Source organism: Schistocerca cancellata, unplaced genomic scaffold, assembly GCF_023864275.1.
Source record: "Schistocerca cancellata isolate TAMUIC-IGC-003103 unplaced genomic scaffold, iqSchCanc2.1 HiC_scaffold_422, whole genome shotgun sequence".
NCBI lineage: Eukaryota > Metazoa > Arthropoda > Insecta > Orthoptera > Acrididae > Schistocerca > Schistocerca cancellata.
The window spans coordinates 19,259-46,707 of NW_026046439.1; the positions used below are offsets into that span (position 1 = coordinate 19,259).

Below are 27,449 nucleotides of genomic sequence, written 5' to 3' on the forward strand. Positions count from 1 at the left end.
ACGTTCTCCATCACATGTATACAAACAAATGAACGCGCCTGCGCTGTCAGGACACTAACTACAGTGGTTAGCTGCATTCACCTCCGTGGCAATGTCTTGCAGTCCTCCAAGCCTCTTCGCTACAGGTACGTGGCTCGACAACAAGTGGACACACGCCGCATCTCTCTCGCCGTCGGGTGTTGCCGTGAATCATACTTAACGTAGCTTTCTGCACGCGTCAGCGTAGCGTCAGTCGAGCAAAGTCGAGACAAGTCGCATAAGAGGAGCAACAAAAACGCGCATTTCCGGTACCGGGAATCGAACCCGGGCCTCCTGGGTGAGAGCCAGGTATCCTAGCCACTAGACCACACCGGATAACGACGGCAGTGCTCTTCCAGCGAAAGCAGCAATCAGGCACGGTTAACTGACAACTGTAAAAAAATCCACTCTCTCACGTTATAGAACGGCGTGCTCCGGACGCATTTCGTGGACACGAACGCCAGCAATGATGAGAGCAAAAGGCGCTTACAAATCCTGTCGTTGCACCACGCACTGTTCTACGGCAATTCACGAAGCAGAAGCTGTTTTCTTTGCAGGCAATGAGTGCAGCCGTCTTCGACACAGGAAACAATTACACGTTTGGCAGCTGTGGGATTGGAACCCACGCCTCCGAAGAGACTGGTGCCTGAAACCAGCGCTTTACACCGCTCGGCCAAGCTACCTACACAACACGCGCGTCACAAGAGCTGCATCCTACCCTACGAGAACACACAGCAGCGGCACAAAAATGAGACGTAAAAACTGGCAACGGTGGGATTCGAACCCACGCCTCCGAAGAGACTGGTGCCTAAAACCAGCGCCTTAGACTGCTCGGCCACGTTACCGTTGGACCACGAGCGGCAAAACGTTTCCTTTGTAGTACAAAGATCACTCCGAAATGTAAGTGTCTTGGCAATCGCTGTGCCGTGTATGTCCACTGCTCTCCCACTGGAAGCGTCTCTTTAGGCCATCCACAACAAGAAAATGCCGTGCCCGCCGTATGGGAGCGACGCCACTTGTCTGTAGCTGTCGTAGTTAAGGAGACAGCAGCTCCTGGATTCGAACCCACGCCTACGAAGAGACTGGTGCCTTAAACCAGTGCCTTAAACCAGTGCCTTAGAGCGCTATTTTTCGTAGTATTTTTTCCATGCAGCAGATCCACACATGACGTGGCTCACTGGAGTAGTATGCGACATAGGATGGAAAATACAGTTCCCGCCCGGGATCGAACCGGGGGTCCTTCTGCGTGTGAAGCAGACGCGATAACCGCTACACTACTTTTTTATTTTTGAGCGCTCGGCCACGCTACGTGCGCTGCATTGGGCGCCAGTTTTCCCAGCATTTGTAGAAACAGTGCACGTCACAGCTTCCTGTTCTGCTGGCACTGGTTGCTCATCCATCGCACTTCAAACAACTGCCCTTTTCGACTGCAGAGAGCAGCGGACGTCCGCGCTCTGGGAGGCGACATTACATGTTGGTGATGAAGTGGTAGTACAAACTGCGGCCTGCGGAACACGAGTGAAAAATCAAGAGAGCACTGTAATTTCGAGTACTCGTGCACTATCTCTATAGCAACGGCAGCAAGGCAAAACTTTCAAAAGTGCCATGACCAGGATTCGAACCTGGGTTATTGCGGCCACAACGCAATGTCCTAACCACTAGACGATCACGGCCACGGAGGCGCCCGCCAAAGCAGCTGGCGGGAATGCAAGTGGCGGCACACAGCAAAGCCCAGCCCACAGTGTCACGCCACAGCAGTGTCAGACACGTTCTCCATCACATGTATACAAACAAATGAACGCGCCTGCGCTGTCAGGACACTAACTACAGTGGTTAGCTGCATTCACCTCCGTGGCAATGTCTTGCAGTCCTCCAAGCCTCTTCGCTACAGGTACGTGGCTCGACAACAAGTGGACACACGCCGCATCTCTCTCGCCGTCGGTTGTTGCCATGAATCATACTTAACGTAGCTTTCTGCACGCGTCAGCGTAGCGTCAGTCGAGCAAAGTCGAGACAAGTCGCATAAGAGGAGCAACAAAAACGCGCATTTCCGGTACCGGGAATCGAACCCGGGCCTCCTGGGTGAGAGCCAGGTATCCTAGCCACTAGACCACACCGGATAACGACGGCAGTGCTCTTCCAGCGAACGCAGCAATCAGGCACGGTTAACTGACAACTGTAAAAAAATCCACTCTCTCACGTTATAGAACGGCGTGCTCCGGACGCATTTCGTGGACACGAACGCCAGCAATGGTGAGAGCAAAAGGCGCTTACAAATCCTGTCGTTGCACCACGCACTGTTCTACGGCAATTCACGAAGCAGAAGCTGTTTTCTTTGCAGGCAATGAGTGCAGCCGTCTTCGACACAGGAAACAATTACACGTTTGGCAGCTGTGGGATTCGAACCCACGCCTCCGAAGAGACTGGTGCCTAAAACCAGCGCCTTAGACCGCTCGGCCACGTTACCGTTGGACCACGAGCGGCAAAACGTTTCCTTTGTAGTACAAAGATCACTCCGAAATGTAAGTGTCTTGGCAATCGCTGTGCCGTGTATGTCCACTGCTCTCCCACTGGAAGCGTCTCTTTAGGCCATCCACAACAAGAAAATGCCGTGCCCGCCGTATGGGAGCGACGCCACTTGTCTGTAGCTGTCGTAGTTAAGGAGACAGCAGCTCCTGGATTCGAACCCACGCCTACGAAGAGACTGGTGCCTTAAACCAGTGCCTTAAACCAGTGCCTTAGAGCGCTATTTTTCGTAGTATTTTTTCCATGCAGCAGATCCACACATGACGTGGCTCACTGGAGTAGTATGCGACATAGGATGGAAAATACAGTTCCCGCCCGGGATCGAACCGGGGGTCCTTCTGCGTGTGAAGCAGACGCGATAACCGCTACACTACTTTTTTATTTTTGAGCGCTCGGCCACGCTACGTGCGCTGCATTGGGCGCCAGTTTTCCCAGCATTTGTAGAAACAGTGCACGCCACAGCTTCCTGTTCTGCTGGCACTGGTTGCTCATCCATCGCACTTCAAACAACTGCCCTTTTCGACTGCAGAGAGCAGCGGACGTCCGCGCTCTGGGAGGCGACATTACATGTTGGTGATGAAGTGGTAGTACAAACTGCGGCCTGCGGAACACGAGTGAAAAATCAAGAGAGCACTGTAATTTCGAGTACTCGTGCACTATCTCTATAGCAACGGCAGCAAGGCAAAACTTTCAAAAGTGCCGTGACCAGGATTCGAACCTGGGTTATTGCGGCCACAACGCAATGTCCTAACCTCTAGACGATCATGGCCACGGAGGCGCCCGCCAAAGCAGCTGGCGGGAATGCAAGTGGCGGCACACAGCAAAGCCCAGCCCACAGTGTCACGCCACAGCAGTGTCAGACACGTTCTCCATCACATGTATACAAACAAATGAACGCGCCTGCGCTGTCAGGACACTAACTACAGTGGTTAGCTGCATTCACCTCCGTGGCAATGTCTTGCAGTCCTCCAAGCCTCTTCGCTACAGGTACGTGGCTCGACAACAAGTGGACACACGCCGCATCTCTCTCGCCGTCGGGTGTTGCCGTGAATCATACTTAACGTAACTTTCTGCACGCGTCAGCGTAGCGTCAGTCGAGCAAAGTCGAGACAAGTCGCATAAGAGGAGCAACAAAAACGCGCATTTCCGGTACCGGGAATCGAACCCGGGCCTCCTGGGTGAGAGCCAGGTATCCTAGCCACTAGACCACACCGGATAACGACGGCAGTGCTCTTCCAGCGAACGCAGCAATCAGGCACGGTTAACTGACAACTGTAAAAAAATCCACTCTCTCACGTTATAGAACGGCGTGCTCCGGACGCATTTCGTGGACACGAACGCCAGCAATGATGAGAGCAAAAGGCGCTTACAAATCCTGTCGTTGCACCACGCACTGTTCTACGGCAATTCACGAAGCAGAAGCTGTTTTCTTTGCAGGCAATGAGTGCAGCCGTCTTCGACACAGGAAACAATTACACGTTTGGCAGCTGTGGGATTGGAACCCACGCCTCCGAAGAGACTGGTGCCTGAAACCAGCGCTTTACACCGCTCGGCCACGCTACCTACACAACACGCGCGTCACAAGAGCTGCATCCTACCCTACGAGAACACACAGCAGCGGCACAAAAATGAGACGTAAAAACTGGCAACGGTGGGATTCGAACCCACGCCTCCGAAGAGACTGGTGCCTAAAACCAGCGCCTTAGACTGCTCGGCCACGTTACCGTTGGACCACGAGCGGCAAAACGTTTCCTTTGTAGTACAAAGATCACTCCGAAATGTAAGTGTCTTGGCAATCGCTGTGCCGTGTATGTCCACTGCTCTCCCACTGGAAGCGTCTCTTTAGGCCATCCACAACAAGAAAATGCCGTGCCCGCCGTATGGGAGCGACGCCACTTGTCTGTAGCTGTCGTAGTTAAGGAGACAGCAGCTCCTGGATTCGAACCCACGCCTACGAAGAGACTGGTGCCTTAAACCAGTGCCTTAAACCAGTGCCTTAGAGCGCTATTTTTCGTAGTATTTTTTCCATGCAGCAGATCCACACATGACGTGGCTCACTGGAGTAGTATGCGACATAGGATGGAAAATACAGTTCCCGCCCGGGATCGAACTGGGGGTCCTTCTGCGTGTGAAGCAGACGCGATAACCGCTACACTACTTTTTTATTTTTGAGCGCTCGGCCACGCTACGTGCGCTGCATTGGGCGCCAGTTTTCCCAGCATTTGTAGAAACAGTGCACGTCACAGCTTCCTGTTCTGCTGGCACTGGTTGCTCATCCATCGCACTTCAAACAACTGCCCTTTTCGACTGCAGAGAGCAGCGGACGTCCGCGCTCTGGGAGGCGACATTACATGTTGGTGATGAAGTGGTAGTACAAACTGCGGCCTGCGGAACACGAGTGAAAAATCAAGAGAGCACTGTAATTTCGAGTACTCGTGCACTATCTCTATAGCAACGGCAGCAAGGCAAAACTTTCAAAAGTGCCGTGACCAGGATTCGAACCTGGGTTATTGCGGCCACAACGCAATGTCCTAACCACTAGACGATCACGGCCACGGAGGCGCCCGCCAAAGCAGCTGGCGGGAATGCAAGTGGCGGCACACAGCAAAGCCCAGCCCACAGTGTCACGCCACAGCAGTGTCAGACACGTTCTCCATCACATGTATACAAACAAATGAACGCGCCTGCGCTGTCAGGACACTAACTACAGTGGTTAGCTGCATTCACCTCCGTGGCAATGTCTTGCAGTCCTCCAAGCCTCTTCGCTACAGGTACGTGGCTCGACAACAAGTGGACACACGCCGCATCTCTCTCGCCGTCGGGTGTTGCCGTGAATCATACTTAACGTAGCTTTCTGCACGCGTCAGCGTAGCGTCAGTCGAGCAAAGTCGAGACAAGTCGCATAAGAGGAGCAACAAAAACGCGCATTTCCGGTACCGGGAATCGAACCCGGGCCTCCTGGGTGAGAGCCAGGTATCCTAGCCACTAGACCACACCGGATAACGACGGCAGTGCTCTTCCAGCGAACGCAGCAATCAGGCACGGTTAACTGACAACTGTAAAAAAATCCACTCTCTCACGTTATAGAACGGCGTGCTCCGGACGCATTTCGTGGACATGAACGCCAGCAATGATGAGAGCAAAAGGCGCTTACAAATCCTGTCGTTGCACCACGCACTGTTCTACGGCAATTCACGAAGCAGAAGCTGTTTTCTTTGCAGGCAATGAGTGCAGCCGTCTTCGACACAGGAAACAATTACACGTTTGGCAGCTGTGGGATTGGAACCCACGCCTCCGAAGAGACTGGTGCCTGAAACCAGCGCTTTACACCGCTCGGCCACGCTACCTACACAACACGCGCGTCACAAGAGCTGCATCCTACCCTACGAGAACACACAGCAGCGGCACAAAAATGAGACGTAAAAACTGGCAACGGTGGGATTCGAACCCACGCCTCCGAAGAGACTGGTGCCTAAAACCAGCGCCTTAGACTGCTCGGCCACGTTACCGTTGGACCACGAGCGGCAAAACGTTTCCTTTGTAGTACAAAGATCACTCCGAAATGTAAGTGTCTTGGCAATCGCTGTGCCGTGTATGTCCACTGCTCTCCCACTGGAAGCGTCTCTTTAGGCCATCCACAACAAGAAAATGCCGTGCCCGCCGTATGGGAGCGACGCCACTTGTCTGTAGCTGTCGTAGTTAAGGAGACAGCAGCTCCTGGATTCGAACCCACGCCTACGAAGAGACTGGTGCCTTAAACCAGTGCCTTAAACCAGTGCCTTAGAGCGCTATTTTTCGTAGTATTTTTTCCATGCAGCAGATCCACACATGACGTGGCTCACTGGAGTAGTATGCGACATAGGATGGAAAATACAGTTCCCGCCCGGGATCGAACTGGGGGTCCTTCTGCGTGTGAAGCAGACGCGATAACCGCTACACTACTTTTTTATTTTTGAGCGCTCGGCCACGCTACGTGCGCTGCATTGGGCGCCAGTTTTCCCAGCATTTGTAGAAACAGTGCACGTCACAGCTTCCTGTTCTGCTGGCACTGGTTGCTCATCCATCGCACTTCAAACAACTGCCCTTTTCGACTGCAGAGAGCAGCGGACGTCCGCGCTCTGGGAGGCGACATTACATGTTGGTGATGAAGTGGTAGTACAAACTGCGGCCTGCGGAACACGAGTGAAAAATCAAGAGAGCACTGTAATTTCGAGTACTCGTGCACTATCTCTATAGCAACGGCAGCAAGGCAAAACTTTCAAAAGTGCCGTGACCAGGATTCGAACCTGGGTTATTGCGGCCACAACGCAATGTCCTAACCACTAGACGATCACGGCCACGGAGGCGCCCGCCAAAGCAGCTGGCGGGAATGCAAGTGGCGGCACACAGCAAAGCCCAGCCCACAGTGTCACGCCACAGCAGTGTCAGACACGTTCTCCATCACATGTATACAAACAAATGAACGCGCCTGCGCTGTCAGGACACTAACTACAGTGGTTAGCTGCATTCACCTCCGTGGCAATGTCTTGCAGTCCTCCAAGCCTCTTCGCTACAGGTACGTGGCTCGACAACAAGTGGACACACGCCGCATCTCTCTCGCCGTCGGGTGTTGCCGTGAATCATACTTAACGTAGCTTTCTGCACGCGTCAGCGTAGCGTCAGTCGAGCAAAGTCGAGACAAGTCGCATAAGAGGAGCAACAAAAACGCGCATTTCCGGTACCGGGAATCGAACCCGGGCCTCCTGGGTGAGAGCCAGGTATCCTAGCCACTAGACCACACCGGATAACGACGGCAGTGCTCTTCCAGCGAACGCAGCAATCAGGCACGGTTAACTGACAACTGTAAAAAAATCCACTCTCTCACGTTATAGAACGGCGTGCTCCGGACGCATTTCGTGGACATGAACGCCAGCAATGATGAGAGCAAAAGGCGCTTACAAATCCTGTCGTTGCACCACGCACTGTTCTACGGCAATTCACGAAGCAGAAGCTGTTTTCTTTGCAGGCAATGAGTGCAGCCGTCTTCGACACAGGAAACAATTACACGTTTGGCAGCTGTGGGATTGGAACCCACGCCTCCGAAGAGACTGGTGCCTGAAACCAGCGCTTTACACCGCTCGGCCACGCTACCTACACAACACGCGCGTCACAAGAGCTGCATCCTACCCTACGAGAACACACAGCAGCGGCACAAAAATGAGACGTAAAAACTGGCAACGGTGGGATTCGAACCCACGCCTCCGAAGAGACTGGTGCCTAAAACCAGCGCCTTAGACTGCTCGGCCACGTTACCGTTGGACCACGAGCGGCAAAACGTTTCCTTTGTAGTACAAAGATCACTCCGAAATGTAAGTGTCTTGGCAATCGCTGTGCCGTGTATGTCCACTGCTCTCCCACTGGAAGCGTCTCTTTAGGCCATCCACAACAAGAAAATGCCGTGCCCGCCGTATGGGAGCGACGCCACTTGTCTGTAGCTGTCGTAGTTAAGGAGACAGCAGCTCCTGGATTCGAACCCACGCCTACGAAGAGACTGGTGCCTTAAACCAGTGCCTTAAACCAGTGCCTTAGAGCGCTATTTTTCGTAGTATTTTTTCCATGCAGCAGATCCACACATGACGTGGCTCACTGGAGTAGTATGCGACATAGGATGGAAAATACAGTTCCCGCCCGGGATCGAACTGGGGGTCCTTCTGCGTGTGAAGCAGACGCGATAACCGCTACACTACTTTTTTATTTTTGAGCGCTCGGCCACGCTACGTGCGCTGCATTGGGCGCCAGTTTTCCCAGCATTTGTAGAAACAGTGCACGTCACAGCTTCCTGTTCTGCTGGCACTGGTTGCTCATCCATCGCACTTCAAACAACTGCCCTTTTCGACTGCAGAGAGCAGCGGACGTCCGCGCTCTGGGAGGCGACATTACATGTTGGTGATGAAGTGGTAGTACAAACTGCGGCCTGCGGAACACGAGTGAAAAATCAAGAGAGCACTGTAATTTCGAGTACTCGTGCACTATCTCTATAGCAACGGCAGCAAGGCAAAACTTTCAAAAGTGCCGTGACCAGGATTCGAACCTGGGTTATTGCGGCCACAACGCAATGTCCTAACCACTAGACGATCACGGCCACGGAGGCGCCCGCCAAAGCAGCTGGCGGGAATGCAAGTGGCGGCACACAGCAAAGCCCAGCCCACAGTGTCACGCCACAGCAGTGTCAGACACGTTCTCCATCACATGTATACAAACAAATGAACGCGCCTGCGCTGTCAGGACACTAACTACAGTGGTTAGCTGCATTCACCTCCGTGGCAATGTCTTGCAGTCCTCCAAGCCTCTTCGCTACAGGTACGTGGCTCGACAACAAGTGGACACACGCCGCATCTCTCTCGCCGTCGGGTGTTGCCGTGAATCATACTTAACGTAGCTTTCTGCACGCGTCAGCGTAGCGTCAGTCGAGCAAAGTCGAGACAAGTCGCATAAGAGGAGCAACAAAAACGCGCATTTCCGGTACCGGGAATCGAACCCGGGCCTCCTGGGTGAGAGCCAGGTATCCTAGCCACTAGACCACACCGGATAACGACGGCAGTGCTCTTCCAGCGAACGCAGCAATCAGGCACGGTTAACTGACAACTGTAAAAAAATCCACTCTCTCACGTTATAGAACGGCGTGCTCCGGACGCATTTCGTGGACATGAACGCCAGCAATGATGAGAGCAAAAGGCGCTTACAAATCCTGTCGTTGCACCACGCACTGTTCTACGGCAATTTACGAAGCAGAAGCTGTTTTCTTTGCAGGCAATGAGTGCAGCCGTCTTCGACACAGGAAACAATTACACGTTTGGCAGCTGTGGGATTGGAACCCACGCCTCCGAAGAGACTGGTGCCTGAAACCAGCGCTTTACACCGCTCGGCCACGCTACCTACACAACACGCGCGTCACAAGAGCTGCATCCTACCCTACGAGAACACACAGCAGCGGCACAAAAATGAGACGTAAAAACTGGCAACTTTTTTTTTTTTTTTTTTTTTTTTTTTTTTTTTTTTTTTTTTTTTTTTTTTACGGGCCTCCCAACTCCCCTTATAGCCCGGCCTTGCGCTCTCCATAATTGCCGTCGTTGGCGAGCTTCGGTGGCTATACAATTAGTTGATGTAGCTCCCCCGACGACAATGAACGTGAGTGTTCCCCCGTCGATCCAGATATTCCTGCGTAAGAGCAAGTAGTACCTCCGCCTGGTCCAATGGTCCAATACGTGGGAACATACATGCGAAAGGAAAAATGAATAAATCCCTCCAAATTAATGCAACGGAATGTATTGGTATGCAGCTAACAGCACACATACGAGGAGAAAAAAAGAAAATACTTTCCTAGAGAAACTAATAAATAAACAAGAACCTTAACTTCAAATTAAAGTAATTCGACCCGTGCGTCATTGTAAGCCATATCTGGAAAGCACCACATCAACCAACTTGAAACTGAAAAACGCCGATTGACCACCTCGGTCATTTCCACACGGCAGTAAAAAAAAGCACAAAGAAAGCACATAAAAAAAGGAACAATTGGTTAGGCAAGGCACAGACCGACAGGAAACTGCATGAAAGTACACAAAGTACAATGCTGCAAGAGAGGTCCGTGCCACTAATTAAAATAATGGAAATCAAAAAGCGTCCACCGCTGTAAGAAAAATAAAATAAGCAATAGAACATCGGCCACTCGATGATTAAACAAAAAAGAAAGGATGACGGAGAACTACGAAAGCATCAAGGTGCGCACGACAGTAAATTTCGTCGAGCAACGTATACACAACATGACGGAGACTTCAATTTAATATTTTCGTTACGTTACGTTCCTGTCTAAATCTGTTCACTTCATGGACGGTACAGGGAAACTATATATAAGGAATTAATCAGAATCAAGTATAATTTAAACTCTTGTTGAATACATGAGACAGAGCAGCATTCAAAAAATTGGAAAAAGTCTCTTGATAAGTTGCACGGACGCGTTCGGTATTATGTTCAGTCCAAAGGTAAGTAAGGAAGTCCAGTTTATCAGTCAATCCGAGAGAAAACATAGAATGAATAGTGTGTCCAATGATCCAAATCGTGGCATTGCGTTTGGCTACAGGGTAAGCCTTACACTGCGGCACTATGGCGTCGATCGCGGTCACATGATGCGTAGCCACTCTGTTAATCAAGCGTATCATATCACGTGCAGTGTCCCAAACAGCGCTGAATTTGCGACACACAAAGCGATGTTCAAGAGTGTCCTCTTCAACGCACATTTCACAAGCACTGGACCGGATAAGATGGATGGACTGTAATTTTGAGTTCGTCGAAATTGTACGATTCACTAATTTATACCACGTCGCACGTACTTCCGCCGGGACGACCTTAGATGAAATGTTTTTCCACACGCTATCCCAGTCGTACTGCGGCAGCCGTCGTTCCCATTTATTCTTCGATGGATTCCCGCGAAGTGCTCGTATGATATCACTGACCGTGCGTCCACTGACATAGCTGCTAACAACGTAACTACCATAAAGGTAGAAGTGGCGCACATAATTTACCGTATAAGGAACATCAGAAACAAAAACTGGAGCAGCCACCGAATGTGGTCGATATTTGGCAAACAGAACCGCCGTCACACTACGAGGCCCTTTTTCAACCACCGCAGTAGTCCTTCGAAAGAACAACGCCGCACATTTGGCGTGGAGATCAACCAGACCCAGCCCCCCCTCCGTCACGCTCAAAGTGCACGTGTCCATGGACACCTTAAAAATATTGCCTTTCCACAACAGCCAGTAGACTGCGTGTTTGATGGCACGTTCAAGTTTTTTCGGCAATGGCAGAATCTGGGCCAAGTACCACGCTTTGGCAAGTACACAGGTATTTATGAGGAATACTTTTTCGCCAAGCGCCAGATTCCTGACAGCGTGGATTTTCGCCAGCGCACGAATCTGATGAAGCGTCGTGCGCCAGTTTAGCGCCGCCATCCGTTGGACGTCGTCCGTCAGAACAATGCCCAGAACTTTGTACTGCTGTTTAATACAGTACCAGTGACGGTGGACAGCACGCATGCGCGGCGTGAGGGGGAGTAGAGCCGTCTTATTAGTACTGACGACCGCCCCAGTCGCTGCCTCAAACTGTTTCAGAGCACTGTACAGCCTATCGATGTCACCCGGCTGTTCAATAAACACCCCCAAATCATCAGCATAGGCCTTGCAGATTAGGTGCTCGTCACCCACTCTGATGCCCCGACATTCATGGCAAATGGAACGAAGGAGAGGGTCTAAAGCTAAGGCATACAGGCCCATCGAGAGAGGGCAGCCTTGACGCACAGAACGCCTTATTTGTATCGTATCACTGAGGTGGCCATTAATGCTAACGCGTGACGTGGCATTGCGCAAAAAATTTTGAATCAGCCGTGTAAACTTCAGCCCGAAACCCATTCTGGTCATGACTTTCTGTAAATAAAAATGACTTATTCGATCAAATGCATTTTTAAAATCTACTAATAAAATTCCAGCAGTCCGCACCCTGGCGCTTTTGACATATCCTATACAGTCTCTATATGCCAAAATAGCATCGAAGATAGTTCGATCTCGTACAGCGCACGTCTGATTTTCACTGAGAACTTTCGGCAGAACTTGCTTCATCCTAATTGCGACACACCGTGCCACAATTTTGTAATCCGAGTTTAACAAAGTTATAGGGCGGACATTGTCAATGCTCGGCACAGCTGTGGTTTTCGGAACGAGGGCAATACAGCCCTCTTCAAATTCTGCCGGTATAGCAATGCCGTTTTGAATGTCATTGGCAACTGCAAGTAGAGTATCGCTCAGAACATTAAAAAACTTGAGATAAAATTCTACTGGTATCCCATCTACACCGGGAGATTTCCCCCGCGGACTGCCGTGAACAGCCTCCCTTAGTTCCTCAAGAGTAAAGGTTGCGTTAAGATGAGCCCTATCGGTGCGGCTCAAAACATTTGGCGTCTGTTGCAATAGCCACCGCATCGCGCCAGGAATCACAGCGACATCGTTGAAAAGAGACGCAAAGTGCTCAGAAATTTCCCGTTCAATTTGGCCCACGTCAGAGGTTTTTGTACCGTCACGTGTGATCCAAGTATCAATGCGTAACTTCGCGCGCCTCCTTCTCTCCCTATTTAGATGGTACACAGATAACGCCTCCCCGTCCACGACACCCACCGGCTGACTTCGAATAACCGGGCCGTCACATTTCTGCCTCAGCTCGTGGAACAGTTTGGCCTTAAATTGCTTGAGAGTAGGAAGAAGTTCGGGCTGGGCTGTAACTCGCTGGGCGAGATCACGCAGACAACTCTGATAAAAACGCGCTGTCTCACGACGCCAATGAGCAGCTTCACGGCTAAAATTAATTAAAAATGCCCTTATAGCCGGCTTAGCAACCTTCACCCACCACTCAAGAGTGCTGCGTGCTGCAGGCTTGGCCTGCAAGACGCTTTGCCACATGACCGTAAACTGTCGATTAAAATGTACATCACTTAAAAGGCTGCAGTTAAACTTCCACAACGTCTTCCGACGAGGAATACGGGGAAGAGAGAAAATGAGTCGACATACATAAGCACAGTGATCAGAAAAAAGAACTGGATGAACTTCTGCCTCTAAAACATTAGTCACAAGCGGGGACGACACATAAATCCTGTCAAGACGACTATGGCCCGTGGGATAAAAATAGGTAAACTCCGTTGTGTGAGGGTGGAGCACACGCCACGTATCTCGGAGCCGGAGTCCATCAACTAGAGCAGAAAGTCCCGGACACCTATTGGGTCTAGGCTCCTGGTCCCTGTCTTCTATAACAGCATTAAAATCTCCCCCAACAACTAAGTTGTCCCGATTGCGGTGAAGAAAAAAACAGAATTCCTGAGAATAAAATCTGTTCCTTGCAGGCGTGCTACCAGAAGGGGCATAAACATTAACAAAAACAAAACCATTAACAGTACACGCAATAGCACGGCCATCCGGCAAACATTCAATACCTTGTACGTCATGACCAGAACGGACTAAAATCACCGTGCCTGTTCCTTCCAATGACACTACGTTATCAATAACAATAAAATCTGTAAAAGTAGCAAAAAACGACAAGGCGTCACGCGTAACCTCTTGTAGAAATGCTATGTGACAATTATTGGCACGTAAAAAGGCGTGCAGGGCGGACACCTTGTACTGACTACGCATCTTGTTTACATTGACAGTAACAACATTCCACTGACGTGGATCAGACGCCATTCCGAGATAAAAAAACACAAAAGAAACAAACAGACAACAGGAAAACCTGCATCACCAATTAAAATGTGTGCCGCAGAATTAGACAGGTTATGCACGGGTTGAAGTCCCGTCATCCGTTTCCTCCACATCCGCCGACCAATCCAGCCGGTCACGGGGAGGAGGGGGCTCGGGCACGCCTGCAAACTCCATAGGCGCATCTGCCGTAGATCTGGACACCGCCGTGGGGGAGGAAGCTAAGGAAGGTGTCGACCCAGGGTCACGCACAGACGTATGAGTGCGCCGAGGGTGTGGGTCGCCAGATTTCCGTTTGACAGGCATTTGAGCAGACGGCACAGCGTCCATGGCCAAGTCAACGTCCGTTTCGGAACCCTGCGTGCGCAAAATATCTTTAAGCCGGCGAACAGCCACGTCACGCTTACTGTTGGCAGGGGTGGTTTTCTTTACCGGCTGACTGCGAGAAATGTGTCGTTGCTGGCCACGGCCTGACGTCGACGCCGGCTGGGGCGCAACTTCAACACGCTGCGGGGTCCGCTGCGAACCTTGCGGTGTCGGTTGGGACTGGGACGGCACGACGGCCCGACGGACCGGAGACGGGCTGCGAACCCGTCCGGAAGAAAAACCTGATTCCAATCGACCAGAAGTACTGGCACAACGCAAACGTCGAGGGTTGCTAGTGCCGGCAGTATTCCGCTCGCGTCGCGATTTGGGGGCCTCTGGAAGCGAAAAACTCTCGTGGCGGTGGCCAGTAACATGGTCGGAAGTATCCACACTCGCGGACGCAGCACGCGTGGGGAACACAGGGGCGGGGTCTGATCCTGACAGCGTCACATCTCCCACGACCGAGTCCGATACCGCCACAGTGCTTACGGAGGGAGCGGATGCTAATACTGATGGCGTCTCAACAACCAGAGCAGACAATGAAGCCGTACGTAACGCAGCTTCATTGACGAGGCTAGATTCTGTGAATGGCACGCGTTCCGGAACGGGTACCGACACTGTGTGTTGCTCGCTAACGGAAGCGTCCTGCGACGCAGTCACATTTTCCGAAAGAGAACTAACAGTCACTTCCGACACAACGCTATGTATTGGCAAAGAGGGTGAGGTGTCCATTTCAGTAGCGTCCGCCGAGACGGCGGTTTCCTCAGCGCGTCGCGCGTCGCGGGGGGTGGGACCAATGGCGACTGCTGCCCACGTCATCTCGTCTTGACTACTACCACGTGGCAGCTGTACCGGCCGCCTACGCACAGGACAGTCCTGCCGGAAATGACCAGTACTATTACAAAAAGAACACGTCTGGGGCTGACCGCTGTACGTTATGAAAGCGCGTTGTCCTTTAATATAAACAAAAGAAGGAATATGTTTCTTCACTATCATTTTTACACTACGGATACCGTTATCCACTTGAAAAAGATAAGCAGCTGACCATTTTTCCTTTGACACCGACAAAACAGTGCCATAAGGCGTCAAAGCACTCGAAATCGTTTCGTTCCGCATTTCAAACGGTAGATTGAAAACACGCACTGTCCGTATACCAAAACCAGCATTAGACAACACAACATTACTAATTCTGCCATCAAAGTGCTTAAATTGTCGCACACCGTCATTGGCCGTTACAAGAGTGTCACACATTTCGGGAGTTGGCAACTTCAAAAACAAAGAGTTCAAAAAGGAATCCAATTGCAAACCAAGAACGTCACTGTCCGTTAAGTTCAAATCCTCGCGAAGCCAGTTATGAATTTCGAAAGCGGACGGCCGAATTACCGATCGATCAAAGGCGCACTGAATGTTATTCTGACGATCCTCGGAATCACCGTGAACCATTGTACTCACTTCACTAAAAAGTACAGCACAGATGAAAAACCGCGCCGCGAAGCAACCGCCGCCGCCGCCACGAAGCACCCGTAAACACCGCCCGACACGCCGGAGCGAGCGCGCGATGTGTTCGGGCCCACGACTCCGAAGAGACTGGTGCCTAAAACCAGCGCCTTAGACCGCTCGGCCACGTTACCGTTGGACCACGAGCGGCAAAACGTTTCCTTTGTAGTACAAAGATCACTCCGAAATGTAAGTGTCTTGGCAATCGCTGTGCCGTGTATGTCCACTGCTCTCCCACTGGAAGCGTCTCTTTAGGCCATCCACAACAAGAAAATGCCGTGCCCGCCGTATGGGAGCGACGCCACTTGTCTGTAGCTGTCGTAGTTAAGGAGACAGCAGCTCCTGGATTCGAACCCACGCCTACGAAGAGACTGGTGCCTTAAACCAGTGCCTTAAACCAGTGCCTTAGAGCGCTATTTTTCGTAGTATTTTTTCCATGCAGCAGATCCACACATGACGTGGCTCACTGGAGTAGTATGCGACATAGGATGGAAAATACAGTTCCCGCCCGGGATCGAACCGGGGGTCCTTCTGCGTGTGAAGCAGACGCGATAACCGCTACACTACTTTTTTATTTTTGAGCGCTCGGCCACGCTACGTGCGCTGCATTGGGCGCCAGTTTTCCCAGCATTTGTAGAAACAGTGCACGTCACAGCTTCCTGTTCTGCTGGCACTGGTTGCTCATCCATCGCACTTCAAACAACTGCCCTTTTCGACTGCAGAGAGCAGCGGACGTCCGCGCTCTGGGAGGCGACATTACATGTTGGTGATGAAGTGGTAGTACAAACTGCGGCCTGCGGAACACGAGTGAAAAATCAAGAGAGCACTGTAATTTCGAGTACTCGTGCACTATCTCTATAGCAACGGCAGCAAGGCAAAACTTTCAAAAGTGCCGTGACCAGGATTCGAACCTGGGTTATTGCGGCCACAACGCAATGTCCTAACCACTAGACGATCACGGCCACGGAGGCGCCCGCCAAAGCAGCTGGCGGGAATGCAAGTGGCGGCACACAGCAAAGCCCAGCCCACAGTGTCACGCCACAGCAGTGTCAGACACGTTCTCCATCACATGTATACAAACAAATGAACGCGCCTGCGCTGTCAGGACACTAACTACAGTGGTTAGCTGCATTCACCTCCGTGGCAATGTCTTGCAGTCCTCCAAGCCTCTTCGCTACAGGTACGTGGCTCGACAACAAGTGGACACACGCCGCATCTCTCTCGCCATCGGTTGTTGCCATGAATCATACTTAACGTAGCTTTCTGCACGCGTCAGCGTAGCGTCAGTCGAGCAAAGTCGAGACAAGTCGCATAAGAGGAGCAACAAAAACGCGCATTTCCGGTACCGGGAATCGAACCCGGGCCTCCTGGGTGAGAGCCAGGTATCCTAGCCACTAGACCACACCGGATAACGACGGCAGTGCTCTTCCAGCGAACGCAGCAATCAGGCACGGTTAACTGACAACTGTAAAAAAATCCACTCTCTCACGTTATAGAACGGCGTGCTCCGGACGCATTTCGTGGACACGAACGCCAGCAATGATGAGAGCAAAAGGCGCTTACAAATCCTGTCGTTGCACCACGCACTGTTCTACGGCAATTCACGAAGCAGAAGCTGTTTTCTTTGCAGGCAATGAGTGCAGCCGTCTTCGACACAGGAAACAATTACACGTTTGGCAGCTGTGGGATTGGAACCCACGCCTCCGAAGAGACTGGTGCCTGAAACCAGCGCTTTACACCGCTCGGCCACGCTACCTACACAACACGCGCGTCACAAGAGCTGCATCCTACCCTACGAGAACACACAGCAGCGGCACAAAAATGAGACGTAAAAACTGGCAACGGTGGGATTCGAAACCACGCCTCCGAAGAGACTGGTGCCTAAAACCAGCGCCTTAGACCGCTCGGCCACGTTACCGTTGGACCACGAGCGGCAAAACGTTTCCTTTGTAGTACAAAGATCACTCCGAAATGTAAGTGTCTTGGCAATCGCTGTGCCGTGTATGTCCACTGCTCTCCCACTGGAAGCGTCTCTTTAGGCCATCCACAACAAGAAAATGCCGTGCCCGCCGTATGGGAGCGACGCCACTTGTCTGTAGCTGTCGTAGTTAAGGAGACAGCAGCTCCTGGATTCGAACCCACGCCTACGAAGAGACTGGTGCCTTAAACCAGTGCCTTAAACCAGTGCCTTAGAGCGCTATTTTTCGTAGTATTTTTTCCATGCAGCAGATCCACACATGACGTGGCTCACTGGAGTAGTATGCGACATAGGATGGAAAATACAGTTCCCGCCCGGGATCGAACCGGGGGTCCTTCTGCGTGTGAAGCAGACGCGATAACCGCTACACTACTTTTTTATTTTTGAGCGCTCGGCCACGCTACGTGCGCTGCATTGGGCGCCAGTTTTCCCAGCATTTGTAGAAACAGTGCACGCCACAGCTTCCTGTTCTGCTGGCACTGGTTGCTCATCCATCGCACTTCAAACAACTGCCCTTTTCGACTGCAGAGAGCAGCGGACGTCCGCGCTCTGGGAGGCGACATTACATGTTGGTGATGAAGTGGTAGTACAAACTGCGGCCTGCGGAACACGAGTGAAAAATCAAGAGAGCACTGTAATTTCGAGTACTCGTGCACTATCTCTATAGCAACGGCAGCAAGGCAAAACTTTCAAAAGTGCCGTGACCAGGATTCGAACCTGGGTTATTGCGGCCACAACGCAATGTCCTAACCACTAGACGATCACGGCCACGGAGGCGCCCGCCAAAGCAGCTGGCGGGAATGCAAGTGGCGGCACACAGCAAAGCCCAGCCCACAGTGTCACGCCACAGCAGTGTCAGACACGTTCTCCATCACATGTATACAAACAAATGAACGCGCCTGCGCTGTCAGGACACTAACTACAGTGGTTAGCTGCATTCACCTCCGTGGCAATGTCTTGCAGTCCTCCAAGCCTCTTCGCTACAGGTACGTGGCTCGACAACAAGTGGACACACGCCGCATCTCTCTCGCCGTCGGGTGTTGCCGTGAATCATACTTAACGTAGCTTTCTGCACGCGTCAGCGTAGCGTCAGTCGAGCAAAGTCGAGACAAGTCGCATAAGAGGAGCAACAAAAACGCGCATTTCCGGTACCGGGAATCGAACCCGGGCCTCCTGGGTGAGAGCCAGGTATCCTAGCCACTAGACCACACCGGATAACGACGGCAGTGCTCTTCCAGCGAACGCAGCAATCAGGCACGGTTAACTGACAACTGTAAAAAAATCCACTCTCTCACGTTATAGAACGGCGTGCTCCGGACGCATTTCGTGGACACGAACGCCAGCAATGATGAGAGCAAAAGGCGCTTACAAATCCTGTCGTTGCACCACGCACTGTTCTACGGCAATTCACGAAGCAGAAGCTGTTTTCTTTGCAGGCAATGAGTGCAGCCGTCTTCGACACAGGAAACAATTACACGTTTGGCAGCTGTGGGATTGGAACCCACGCCTCCGAAGAGACTGGTGCCTGAAACCAGCGCTTTACACCGCTCGGCCACGCTACCTACACAACACGCGCGTCACAAGAGCTGCATCCTACCCTACGAGAACACACAGCAGCGGCACAAAAATGAGACGTAAAAACTGGCAACGGTGGGATTCGAACCCACGCCTCCGAAGAGACTGGTGCCTAAAACCAGCGCCTTAGACTGCTCGGCCACGTTACCGTTGGACCACGAGCGGCAAAACGTTTCCTTTGTAGTACAAAGATCACTCCGAAATGTAAGTGTCTTGGCAATCGCTGTGCCGTGTATGTCCACTGCTCTCCCACTGGAAGCGTCTCTTTAGGCCATCCACAACAAGAAAATGCCGTGCCCGCCGTATGGGAGCGACGCCACTTGTCTGTAGCTGTCGTAGTTAAGGAGACAGCAGCTCCTGGATTCGAACCCACGCCTACGAAGAGACTGGTGCCTTAAACCAGTGCCTTAAACCAGTGCCTTAGAGCGCTATTTTTCGTAGTATTTTTTCCATGCAGCAGATCCACACATGACGTGGCTCACTGGAGTAGTATGCGACATAGGATGGAAAATACAGTTCCCGCCCGGGATCGAACCGGGGGTCCTTCTGCGTGTGAAGCAGACGCGATAACCGCTACACTACTTTTTTATTTTTGAGCGCTCGGCCACGCTACGTGCGCTGCATTGGGCGCCAGTTTTCCCAGCATTTGTAGAAACAGTGCACGTCACAGCTTCCTGTTCTGCTGGCACTGGTTGCTCATCCATCGCACTTCAAACAACTGCCCTTTTCGACTGCAGAGAGCAGCGGACGTCCGCGCTCTGGGAGGCGACATTACATGTTGCTGATGAAGTGGTAGTACAAACTGCGGCCTGCGGAACACGAGTGAAAAATCAAGAGAGCACTGTAATTTCGAGTACTCGTGCACTATCTCTATAGCAACGGCAGCAAGGCAAAACTTTCAAAAGTGCCGTGACCAGGATTCGAACCTGGGTTATTGCGGCCACAACGCAATGTCCTAACCACTAGACGATCACGGCCACGGAGGCGCCCGCCAAAGCAGCTGGCGGGAATGCAAGTGGCGGCACACAGCAAAGCCCAGCCCACAGTGTCACGCCACAGCAGTGTCAGACACGTTCTCCATCACATGTATACAAACAAATGAACGCGCCTGCGCTGTCAGGACACTAACTACAGTGGTTAGCTGCATTCACCTCCGTGGCAATGTCTTGCAGTCCTCCAAGCCTCTTCGCTACAGGTACGTGGCTCGACAACAAGTGGACACACGCCGCATCTCTCTCGCCGTCGGGTGTTGCCGTGAATCATACTTAACGTAGCTTTCTGCACGCGTCAGCGTAGCGTCAGTCGAGCAAAGTCGAGACAAGTCGCATAAGAGGAGCAACAAAAACGCGCATTTCCGGTACCGGGAATCGAACCCGGGCCTCCTGGGTGAGAGCCAGGTATCCTAGCCACTAGACCACACCGGATAACGACGGCAGTGCTCTTCCAGCGAACGCAGCAATCAGGCACGGTTAACTGACAACTGTAAAAAAATCCACTCTCTCACGTTATAGAACGGCGTGCTCCGGACGCATTTCGTGGACACGAACGCCAGCAATGATGAGAGCAAAAGGCGCTTACAAATCCTGTCGTTGCACCACGCACTGTTCTACGGCAATTCACGAAGCAGAAGCTGTTTTCTTTGCAGGCAATGAGTGCAGCCGTCTTCGACACAGGAAACAATTACACGTTTGGCAGCTGTGGGATTGGAACCCACGCCTCCGAAGAGACTGGTGCCTGAAACCAGCGCTTTACACCGCTCGGCCACGCTACCTACACAACACGCGCGTCACAAGAGCTGCATCCTACCCTACGAGAACACACAGCAGCGGCACAAAAATGAGACGTAAAAACTGGCAACGGTGGGATTCGAACCCACGCCTCCGAAGAGACTGGTGCCTAAAACCAGCGCCTTAGACTGCTCGGCCACGTTACCGTTGGACCACGAGCGGCAAAACGTTTCCTTTGTAGTACAAAGATCACTCCGAAATGTAAGTGTCTTGGCAATCGCTGTGCCGTGTATGTCCACTGCTCTCCCACTGGAAGCGTCTCTTTAGGCCATCCACAACAAGAAAATGCCGTGCCCGCCGTATGGGAGCGACGCCACTTGTCTGTAGCTGTCGTAGTTAAGGAGACAGCAGCTCCTGGATTCGAACCCACGCCTACGAAGAGACTGGTGCCTTAAACCAGTGCCTTAAACCAGTGCCTTAGAGCGCTATTTTTCGTAGTATTTTTTCCATGCAGCAGATCCACACATGACGTGGCTCACTGGAGTAGTATGCGACATAGGATGGAAAATACAGTTCCCGCCCGGGATCGAACCGGGGGTCCTTCTGCGTGTGAAGCAGACGCGATAACCGCTACACTACTTTTTTATTTTTGAGCGCTCGGCCACGCTACGTGCGCTGCATTGGGCGCCAGTTTTCCCAGCATTTGTAGAAACAGTGCACGTCACAGCTTCCTGTTCTGCTGGCACTGGTTGCTCATCCATCGCACTTCAAACAACTGCCCTTTTCGACTGCAGAGAGCAGCGGACGTCCGCGCTCTGGGAGGCGACATTACATGTTGGTGATGAAGTGGTAGTACAAACTGCGGCCTGCGGAACACGAGTGAAAAATCAAGAGAGCACTGTAATTTCGAGTACTCGTGCACTATCTCTATAGCAACGGCAGCAAGGCAAAACTTTCAAAAGTGCCGTGACCAGGATTCAAACCTGGGTTATTGCGGCCACAACGCAATGTCCTAACCACTAGACGATCACGGCCACGGAGGCGCCCGCCAAAGCAGCTGGCGGGAATGCAAGTGGCGGCACACAGCAAAGCCCAGCCCACAGTGTCACGCCACAGCAGTGTCAGACACGTTCTCCATCACATGTATACAAACAAATGAACGCGCCTGCGCTGTCAGGACACTAACTACAGTGGTTAGCTGCATTCACCTCCGTGGCAATGTCTTGCAGTCCTCCAAGCCTCTTCGCTACAGGTACGTGGCTCGACAACAAGTGGACACACGCCGCATCTCTCTCGCCGTCGGGTGTTGCCGTGAATCATACTTAACGTAGCTTTCTGCACGCGTCAGCGTAGCGTCAGTCGAGCAAAGTCGAGACAAGTCGCATAAGAGGAGCAACAAAAACGCGCATTTCCGGTACCGGGAATCGAACCCGGGCCTCCTGGGTGAGAGCCAGGTATCCTAGCCACTAGACCACACCGGATAACGACGGCAGTGCTCTTCCAGCGAACGCAGCAATCAGGCACGGTTAACTGACAACTGTAAAAAAATCCACTCTCTCACGTTATAGAACGGCGTGCTCCGGACGCATTTCGTGGACACGAACGCCAGCAATGATGAGAGCAAAAGGCGCTTACAAATCCTGTCGTTGCACCACGCACTGTTCTACGGCAATTCACGAAGCAGAAGCTGTTTTCTTTGCAGGCAATGAGTGCAGCCGTCTTCGACACAGGAAACAATTACACGTTTGGCAGCTGTGGGATTGGAACCCACGCCTCCGAAGAGACTGGTGCCTGAAACCAGCGCTTTACACCGCTCGGCCACGCTACCTACACAACACGCGCGTCACAAGAGCTGCATCCTACCCTACGAGAACACACAGCAGCGGCACAAAAATGAGACGTAAAAACTGGCAACGGTGGGATTCGAACCCACGCCTCCGAAGAGACTGGTGCCTAAAACCAGCGCCTTAGACTGCTCGGCCACGTTACCGTTGGACCACGAGCGGCAAAACGTTTCCTTTGTAGTACAAAGATCACTCCGAAATGTAAGTGTCTTGGCAATCGCTGTGCCGTGTATGTCCACTGCTCTCCCACTGGAAGCGTCTCTTTAGGCCATCCACAACAAGAAAATGCCGTGCCCGCCGTATGGGAGCGACGCCACTTGTCTGTAGCTGTCGTAGTTAAGGAGACAGCAGCTCCTGGATTCGAACCCACGCCTACGAAGAGACTGGTGCCTTAAACCAGTGCCTTAAACCAGTGCCTTAGAGCGCTATTTTTCGTAGTATTTTTTCCATGCAGCAGATCCACACATGACGTGGCTCACTGGAGTAGTATGCGACATAGGATGGAAAATACAGTTCCCGCCCGGGATCGAACCGGGGGTCCTTCTGCGTGTGAAGCAGACGCGATAACCGCTACACTACTTTTTTATTTTTGAGCGCTCGGCCACGCTACGTGCGCTGCATTGGGCGCCAGTTTTCCCAGCATTTGTAGAAACAGTGCACGTCACAGCTTCCTGTTCTGCTGGCACTGGTTGCTCATCCATCGCACTTCAAACAACTGCCCTTTTCGACTGCAGAGAGCAGCGGACGTCCGCGCTCTGGGAGGCGACATTACATGTTGGTGATGAAGTGGTAGTACAAACTGCGGCCTGCGGAACACGAGTGAAAAATCAAGAGAGCACTGTAATTTCGAGTACTCGTGCACTATCTCTATAGCAACGGCAGCAAGGCAAAACTTTCAAAAGTGCCGTGACCAGGATTCAAACCTGGGTTATTGCGGCCACAACGCAATGTCCTAACCACTAGACGATCACGGCCACGGAGGCGCCCGCCAAAGCAGCTGGCGGGAATGCAAGTGGCGGCACACAGCAAAGCCCAGCCCACAGTGTCACGCCACAGCAGTGTCAGACACGTTCTCCATCACATGTATACAAACAAATGAACGCGCCTGCGCTGTCAGGACACTAACTACAGTGGTTAGCTGCATTCACCTCCGTGGCAATGTCTTGCAGTCCTCCAAGCCTCTTCGCTACAGGTACGTGGCTCGACAACAAGTGGACACACGCCGCATCTCTCTCGCCGTCGGGTGTTGCCGTGAATCATACTTAACGTAGCTTTCTGCACGCGTCAGCGTAGCGTCAGTCGAGCAAAGTCGAGACAAGTCGCATAAGAGGAGCAACAAAAACGCGCATTTCCGGTACCGGGAATCGAACCCGGGCCTCCTGGGTGAGAGCCAGGTATCCTAGCCACTAGACCACACCGGATAACGACGGCAGTGCTCTTCCAGCGAACGCAGCAATCAGGCACGGTTAACTGACAACTGTAAAAAAATCCACTCTCTCACGTTATAGAACGGCGTGCTCCGGACGCATTTCGTGGACACGAACGCCAGCAATGATGAGAGCAAAAGGCGCTTACAAATCCTGTCGTTGCACCACGCACTGTTCTACGGCAATTCACGAAGCAGAAGCTGTTTTCTTTGCAGGCAATGAGTGCAGCCGTCTTCGACACAGGAAACAATTACACGTTTGGCAGCTGTGGGATTGGAACCCACGCCTCCGAAGAGACTGGTGCCTGAAACCAGCGCTTTACACCGCTCGGCCACGCTACCTACACAACACGCGCGTCACAAGAGCTGCATCCTACCCTACGAGAACACACAGCAGCGGCACAAAAATGAGACGTAAAAACTGGCAACGGTGGGATTCGAACCCACGCCTCCGAAGAGACTGGTGCCTAAAACCAGCGCCTTAGACTGCTCGGCCACGTTACCGTTGGACCACGAGCGGCAAAACGTTTCCTTTGTAGTACAAAGATCACTCCGAAATGTAAGTGTCTTGGCAATCGCTGTGCCGTGTATGTCCACTGCTCTCCCACTGGAAGCGTCTCTTTAGGCCATCCACAACAAGAAAATGCCGTGCCCGCCGTATGGGAGCGACGCCACTTGTCTGTAGCTGTCGTAGTTAAGGAGACAGCAGCTCCTGGATTCGAACCCACGCCTACGAAGAGACTGGTGCCTTAAACCAGTGCCTTAAACCAGTGCCTTAGAGCGCTATTTTTCGTAGTATTTTTTCCATGCAGCAGATCCACACATGACGTGGCTCACTGGAGTAGTATGCGACATAGGATGGAAAATACAGTTCCCGCCCGGGATCGAACCGGGGGTCCTTCTGCGTGTGAAGCAGACGCGATAACCGCTACACTACTTTTTTATTTTTGAGCGCTCGGCCACGCTACGTGCGCTGCATTGGGCGCCAGTTTTCCCAGCATTTGTAGAAACAGTGCACGTCACAGCTTCCTGTTCTGCTGGCACTGGTTGCTCATCCATCGCACTTCAAACAACTGCCCTTTTCGACTGCAGAGAGCAGCGGACGTCCGCGCTCTGGGAGGCGACATTACATGTTGGTGATGAAGTGGTAGTACAAACTGCGGCCTGCGGAACACGAGTGAAAAATCAAGAGAGCACTGTAATTTCGAGTACTCGTGCACTATCTCTATAGCAACGGCAGCAAGGCAAAACTTTCAAAAGTGCCGTGACCAGGATTCAAACCTGGGTTATTGCGGCCACAACGCAATGTCCTAACCACTAGACGATCACGGCCACGGAGGCGCCCGCCAAAGCAGCTGGCGGGAATGCAAGTGGCGGCACACAGCAAAGCCCAGCCCACAGTGTCACGCCACAGCAGTGTCAGACACGTTCTCCATCACATGTATACAAACAAATGAACGCGCCTGCGCTGTCAGGACACTAACTACAGTGGTTAGCTGCATTCACCTCCGTGGCAATGTCTTGCAGTCCTCCAAGCCTCTTCGCTACAGGTACGTGGCTCGACAACAAGTGGACACACGCCGCATCTCTCTCGCCGTCGGGTGTTGCCGTGAATCATACTTAACGTAGCTTTCTGCACGCGTCAGCGTAGCGTCAGTCGAGCAAAGTCGAGACAAGTCGCATAAGAGGAGCAACAAAAACGCGCATTTCCGGTACCGGGAATCGAACCCGGGCCTCCTGGGTGAGAGCCAGGTATCCTAGCCACTAGACCACACCGGATAACGACGGCAGTGCTCTTCCAGCGAACGCAGCAATCAGGCACGGTTAACTGACAACTGTAAAAAAATCCACTCTCTCACGTTATAGAACGGCGTGCTCCGGACGCATTTCGTGGACACGAACGCCAGCAATGATGAGAGCAAAAGGCGCTTACAAATCCTGTCGTTGCACCACGCACTGTTCTACGGCAATTCACGAAGCAGAAGCTGTTTTCTTTGCAGGCAATGAGTGCAGCCGTCTTCGACACAGGAAACAATTACACGTTTGGCAGCTGTGGGATTGGAACCCACGCCTCCGAAGAGACTGGTGCCTGAAACCAGCGCTTTACACCGCTCGGCCACGCTACCTACACAACACGCGCGTCACAAGAGCTGCATCCTACCCTACGAGAACACACAGCAGCGGCACAAAAATGAGACGTAAAAACTGGCAACGGTGGGATTCGAACCCACGCCTCCGAAGAGACTGGTGCCTAAAACCAGCGCCTTAGACTGCTCGGCCACGTTACCGTTGGACCACGAGCGGCAAAACGTTTCCTTTGTAGTACAAAGATCACTCCGAAATGTAAGTGTCTTGGCAATCGCTGTGCCGTGTATGTCCACTGCTCTCCCACTGGAAGCGTCTCTTTAGGCCATCCACAACAAGAAAATGCCGTGCCCGCCGTATGGGAGCGACGCCACTTGTCTGTAGCTGTCGTAGTTAAGGAGACAGCAGCTCCTGGATTCGAACCCACGCCTACGAAGAGACTGGTGCCTTAAACCAGTGCCTTAAACCAGTGCCTTAGAGCGCTATTTTTCGTAGTATTTTTTCCATGCAGCAGATCCACACATGACGTGGCTCACTGGAGTAGTATGCGACATAGGATGGAAAATACAGTTCCCGCCCGGGATCGAACCGGGGGTCCTTCTGCGTGTGAAGCAGACGCGATAACCGCTACACTACTTTTTTATTTTTGAGCGCTCGGCCACGCTACGTGCGCTGCATTGGGCGCCAGTTTTCCCAGCATTTGTAGAAACAGTGCACGTCACAGCTTCCTGTTCTGCTGGCACTGGTTGCTCATCCATCGCACTTCAAACAACTGCCCTTTTCGACTGCAGAGAGCAGCGGACGTCCGCGCTCTGGGAGGCGACATTACATGTTGGTGATGAAGTGGTAGTACAAACTGCGGCCTGCGGAACACGAGTGAAAAATCAAGAGAGCACTGTAATTTCGAGTACTCGTGCACTATCTCTATAGCAACGGCAGCAAGGCAAAACTTTCAAAAGTGCCGTGACCAGGATTCGAACCTGGGTTATTGCGGCCACAACGCAATGTCCTAACCACTAGACGATCACGGCCACGGAGGCGCCCGCCAAAGCAGCTGGCGGGAATGCAAGTGGCGGCACACAGCAAAGCCCAGCCCACAGTGTCACGCCACAGCAGTGTCAGACACGTTCTCCATCA

General features: G+C 52.2%; 36 non-coding genes across 36 annotated transcripts; all 36 read right to left on the reverse strand.

Annotated features, from left to right (window-relative positions):
- Positions 1–282: 282 nt before the first annotated feature.
- Positions 283–354, reverse strand: Trnae-cuc (transfer RNA glutamic acid (anticodon CUC)). Its single transcript has one exon. It is a non-coding gene; the product is annotated as a tRNA-Glu (tRNA).
- A 265-nt stretch (positions 355–619) lies between these two features.
- On the reverse strand, positions 620–701 carry Trnal-cag (transfer RNA leucine (anticodon CAG)). The gene has a single exon. It is a non-coding gene; the product is annotated as a tRNA-Leu (tRNA).
- Positions 702–781: 80 nt separating this feature from the next.
- Positions 782–863, reverse strand: Trnal-uag (transfer RNA leucine (anticodon UAG)). Its single transcript has one exon. It is a non-coding gene; the product is annotated as a tRNA-Leu (tRNA).
- A 756-nt stretch (positions 864–1,619) lies between these two features.
- Trnah-gug (transfer RNA histidin (anticodon GUG)) lies at positions 1,620–1,691 on the reverse strand. The gene has a single exon. It is a non-coding gene; the product is annotated as a tRNA-His (tRNA).
- A 375-nt stretch (positions 1,692–2,066) lies between these two features.
- Positions 2,067–2,138, reverse strand: Trnae-cuc (transfer RNA glutamic acid (anticodon CUC)). Its single transcript has one exon. It is a non-coding gene; the product is annotated as a tRNA-Glu (tRNA).
- Positions 2,139–2,403: 265 nt separating this feature from the next.
- Positions 2,404–2,485, reverse strand: Trnal-uag (transfer RNA leucine (anticodon UAG)). Its single transcript has one exon. It is a non-coding gene; the product is annotated as a tRNA-Leu (tRNA).
- A 756-nt stretch (positions 2,486–3,241) lies between these two features.
- Positions 3,242–3,313, reverse strand: Trnah-gug (transfer RNA histidin (anticodon GUG)). The gene has a single exon. It is a non-coding gene; the product is annotated as a tRNA-His (tRNA).
- A 375-nt stretch (positions 3,314–3,688) lies between these two features.
- Trnae-cuc (transfer RNA glutamic acid (anticodon CUC)) lies at positions 3,689–3,760 on the reverse strand. The gene has a single exon. It is a non-coding gene; the product is annotated as a tRNA-Glu (tRNA).
- A 427-nt stretch (positions 3,761–4,187) lies between these two features.
- Positions 4,188–4,269, reverse strand: Trnal-uag (transfer RNA leucine (anticodon UAG)). Its single transcript has one exon. It is a non-coding gene; the product is annotated as a tRNA-Leu (tRNA).
- Positions 4,270–5,025: 756 nt separating this feature from the next.
- Positions 5,026–5,097, reverse strand: Trnah-gug (transfer RNA histidin (anticodon GUG)). The gene has a single exon. It is a non-coding gene; the product is annotated as a tRNA-His (tRNA).
- A 375-nt stretch (positions 5,098–5,472) lies between these two features.
- On the reverse strand, positions 5,473–5,544 carry Trnae-cuc (transfer RNA glutamic acid (anticodon CUC)). The gene has a single exon. It is a non-coding gene; the product is annotated as a tRNA-Glu (tRNA).
- Positions 5,545–5,971: 427 nt separating this feature from the next.
- On the reverse strand, positions 5,972–6,053 carry Trnal-uag (transfer RNA leucine (anticodon UAG)). Its single transcript has one exon. It is a non-coding gene; the product is annotated as a tRNA-Leu (tRNA).
- Positions 6,054–6,809: 756 nt separating this feature from the next.
- Trnah-gug (transfer RNA histidin (anticodon GUG)) lies at positions 6,810–6,881 on the reverse strand. The gene has a single exon. It is a non-coding gene; the product is annotated as a tRNA-His (tRNA).
- A 375-nt stretch (positions 6,882–7,256) lies between these two features.
- Trnae-cuc (transfer RNA glutamic acid (anticodon CUC)) lies at positions 7,257–7,328 on the reverse strand. Its single transcript has one exon. It is a non-coding gene; the product is annotated as a tRNA-Glu (tRNA).
- Positions 7,329–7,755: 427 nt separating this feature from the next.
- On the reverse strand, positions 7,756–7,837 carry Trnal-uag (transfer RNA leucine (anticodon UAG)). The gene has a single exon. It is a non-coding gene; the product is annotated as a tRNA-Leu (tRNA).
- Positions 7,838–8,593: 756 nt separating this feature from the next.
- Positions 8,594–8,665, reverse strand: Trnah-gug (transfer RNA histidin (anticodon GUG)). Its single transcript has one exon. It is a non-coding gene; the product is annotated as a tRNA-His (tRNA).
- Positions 8,666–9,040: 375 nt separating this feature from the next.
- On the reverse strand, positions 9,041–9,112 carry Trnae-cuc (transfer RNA glutamic acid (anticodon CUC)). Its single transcript has one exon. It is a non-coding gene; the product is annotated as a tRNA-Glu (tRNA).
- A 7,455-nt stretch (positions 9,113–16,567) lies between these two features.
- Positions 16,568–16,639, reverse strand: Trnah-gug (transfer RNA histidin (anticodon GUG)). The gene has a single exon. It is a non-coding gene; the product is annotated as a tRNA-His (tRNA).
- Positions 16,640–17,014: 375 nt separating this feature from the next.
- Positions 17,015–17,086, reverse strand: Trnae-cuc (transfer RNA glutamic acid (anticodon CUC)). The gene has a single exon. It is a non-coding gene; the product is annotated as a tRNA-Glu (tRNA).
- A 427-nt stretch (positions 17,087–17,513) lies between these two features.
- Positions 17,514–17,595, reverse strand: Trnal-uag (transfer RNA leucine (anticodon UAG)). Its single transcript has one exon. It is a non-coding gene; the product is annotated as a tRNA-Leu (tRNA).
- Positions 17,596–18,351: 756 nt separating this feature from the next.
- Trnah-gug (transfer RNA histidin (anticodon GUG)) lies at positions 18,352–18,423 on the reverse strand. The gene has a single exon. It is a non-coding gene; the product is annotated as a tRNA-His (tRNA).
- Positions 18,424–18,798: 375 nt separating this feature from the next.
- Trnae-cuc (transfer RNA glutamic acid (anticodon CUC)) lies at positions 18,799–18,870 on the reverse strand. Its single transcript has one exon. It is a non-coding gene; the product is annotated as a tRNA-Glu (tRNA).
- A 427-nt stretch (positions 18,871–19,297) lies between these two features.
- Positions 19,298–19,379, reverse strand: Trnal-uag (transfer RNA leucine (anticodon UAG)). Its single transcript has one exon. It is a non-coding gene; the product is annotated as a tRNA-Leu (tRNA).
- A 756-nt stretch (positions 19,380–20,135) lies between these two features.
- On the reverse strand, positions 20,136–20,207 carry Trnah-gug (transfer RNA histidin (anticodon GUG)). The gene has a single exon. It is a non-coding gene; the product is annotated as a tRNA-His (tRNA).
- Positions 20,208–20,582: 375 nt separating this feature from the next.
- Trnae-cuc (transfer RNA glutamic acid (anticodon CUC)) lies at positions 20,583–20,654 on the reverse strand. Its single transcript has one exon. It is a non-coding gene; the product is annotated as a tRNA-Glu (tRNA).
- Positions 20,655–21,081: 427 nt separating this feature from the next.
- Positions 21,082–21,163, reverse strand: Trnal-uag (transfer RNA leucine (anticodon UAG)). The gene has a single exon. It is a non-coding gene; the product is annotated as a tRNA-Leu (tRNA).
- Positions 21,164–21,919: 756 nt separating this feature from the next.
- Positions 21,920–21,991, reverse strand: Trnah-gug (transfer RNA histidin (anticodon GUG)). The gene has a single exon. It is a non-coding gene; the product is annotated as a tRNA-His (tRNA).
- A 375-nt stretch (positions 21,992–22,366) lies between these two features.
- Positions 22,367–22,438, reverse strand: Trnae-cuc (transfer RNA glutamic acid (anticodon CUC)). The gene has a single exon. It is a non-coding gene; the product is annotated as a tRNA-Glu (tRNA).
- A 427-nt stretch (positions 22,439–22,865) lies between these two features.
- Positions 22,866–22,947, reverse strand: Trnal-uag (transfer RNA leucine (anticodon UAG)). The gene has a single exon. It is a non-coding gene; the product is annotated as a tRNA-Leu (tRNA).
- Positions 22,948–23,703: 756 nt separating this feature from the next.
- On the reverse strand, positions 23,704–23,775 carry Trnah-gug (transfer RNA histidin (anticodon GUG)). Its single transcript has one exon. It is a non-coding gene; the product is annotated as a tRNA-His (tRNA).
- Positions 23,776–24,150: 375 nt separating this feature from the next.
- Trnae-cuc (transfer RNA glutamic acid (anticodon CUC)) lies at positions 24,151–24,222 on the reverse strand. Its single transcript has one exon. It is a non-coding gene; the product is annotated as a tRNA-Glu (tRNA).
- A 427-nt stretch (positions 24,223–24,649) lies between these two features.
- Trnal-uag (transfer RNA leucine (anticodon UAG)) lies at positions 24,650–24,731 on the reverse strand. Its single transcript has one exon. It is a non-coding gene; the product is annotated as a tRNA-Leu (tRNA).
- A 756-nt stretch (positions 24,732–25,487) lies between these two features.
- On the reverse strand, positions 25,488–25,559 carry Trnah-gug (transfer RNA histidin (anticodon GUG)). Its single transcript has one exon. It is a non-coding gene; the product is annotated as a tRNA-His (tRNA).
- A 375-nt stretch (positions 25,560–25,934) lies between these two features.
- On the reverse strand, positions 25,935–26,006 carry Trnae-cuc (transfer RNA glutamic acid (anticodon CUC)). Its single transcript has one exon. It is a non-coding gene; the product is annotated as a tRNA-Glu (tRNA).
- Positions 26,007–26,433: 427 nt separating this feature from the next.
- On the reverse strand, positions 26,434–26,515 carry Trnal-uag (transfer RNA leucine (anticodon UAG)). Its single transcript has one exon. It is a non-coding gene; the product is annotated as a tRNA-Leu (tRNA).
- A 756-nt stretch (positions 26,516–27,271) lies between these two features.
- Positions 27,272–27,343, reverse strand: Trnah-gug (transfer RNA histidin (anticodon GUG)). Its single transcript has one exon. It is a non-coding gene; the product is annotated as a tRNA-His (tRNA).
- Between the last annotated feature and the right edge of the window lie 106 nt (positions 27,344–27,449).